The following is a 1,055-nucleotide window of genomic DNA, read 5'->3' as shown; positions in this document are numbered from 1 at the left end:
TCTCTGTGTTCTCTTATACCTCTTTTCTGAACGGAATCTTGCTGAATTTCTAACGAGGCTATGCTTATGATGCACGCACATTTTTATCAATTTCAAAACCGAACATCCACAAAGCGATCCATGTACACCTGCTGCTTTACATTGCAAAAGGTGGGGTGGGGGGGGGGGGGGGGGCGGCGAGGGGGTGGATCAGCATTTCCATTCGAGTACCAATTGCCTGTGACGCTGGGAACACCCAGGTTCAAATGGCATATCGTGTGTGTGTGTGTGTGTGTGTGTGTGTGTGTGTGTGTGTGTGTGTGTGTGTGTGTGTGTGTGTGTGTGTGTGTGTGTGTGTGTGTGTGTGTGTGTGTGTGTGTGTGTGTGTGTGTGTGTGTATACACGTATGTATGTATGTATAGGTATATATATATATATATATATATATATATATATATATATATATATATATATATATATATATATATATATATATATATATATGTGTGTGTGTATGTATGTATGGGTATATATATATATGTGTGTGTGTGTGTGTGTGTGTGTATATATATATGTGTGTGTGTGTGTGTGTGTGTATATATATATATGTGTGTGTGTGTGTGTGTGTGTATATATATATGTGTGTGTGTGTGTGTGTGTGTGTGTGTGTGTGTGTGTGTGTGTGTGTGTGTGTGTGTGTGTGTGTGTGTGTGTGTGTGTGTGTGTATATATATATGTGTGTGTATATATATATATATATATATATGTGTGTGTATATATATATATATATGTGTGTGTGTATATATATATATATATATATATATATGTGTGTATATATATATATATGTATTTGTGTGTTTCTATTGTCTACCGATGTCCTTGTAGTCCACGTTGAAGTACACCATGTATACTAATCTGTCCAGTGTGCGATGTACATACAAGCTCCCCCATGAGCCTTGGATCACTTAATAAATTAAAAGGGTATGTTTTGCTCGTCGAGGCACGGCAGTGCTCATACCTGGAAGGTGTTTGCCCGAAGTATAACGACACAGGTTGTACTTTGATGGTTTATAAAA

Source organism: Myxine glutinosa, chromosome 6, assembly GCF_964187855.1.
Source record: "Myxine glutinosa chromosome 6, kmMyxGlut1.1, whole genome shotgun sequence".
Taxonomy (NCBI): domain Eukaryota; kingdom Metazoa; phylum Chordata; class Myxini; order Myxiniformes; family Myxinidae; genus Myxine; species Myxine glutinosa.
The sequence above is the reverse complement of the archived record's forward strand: the minus strand, read 5'-3'. Positions refer to the sequence as shown.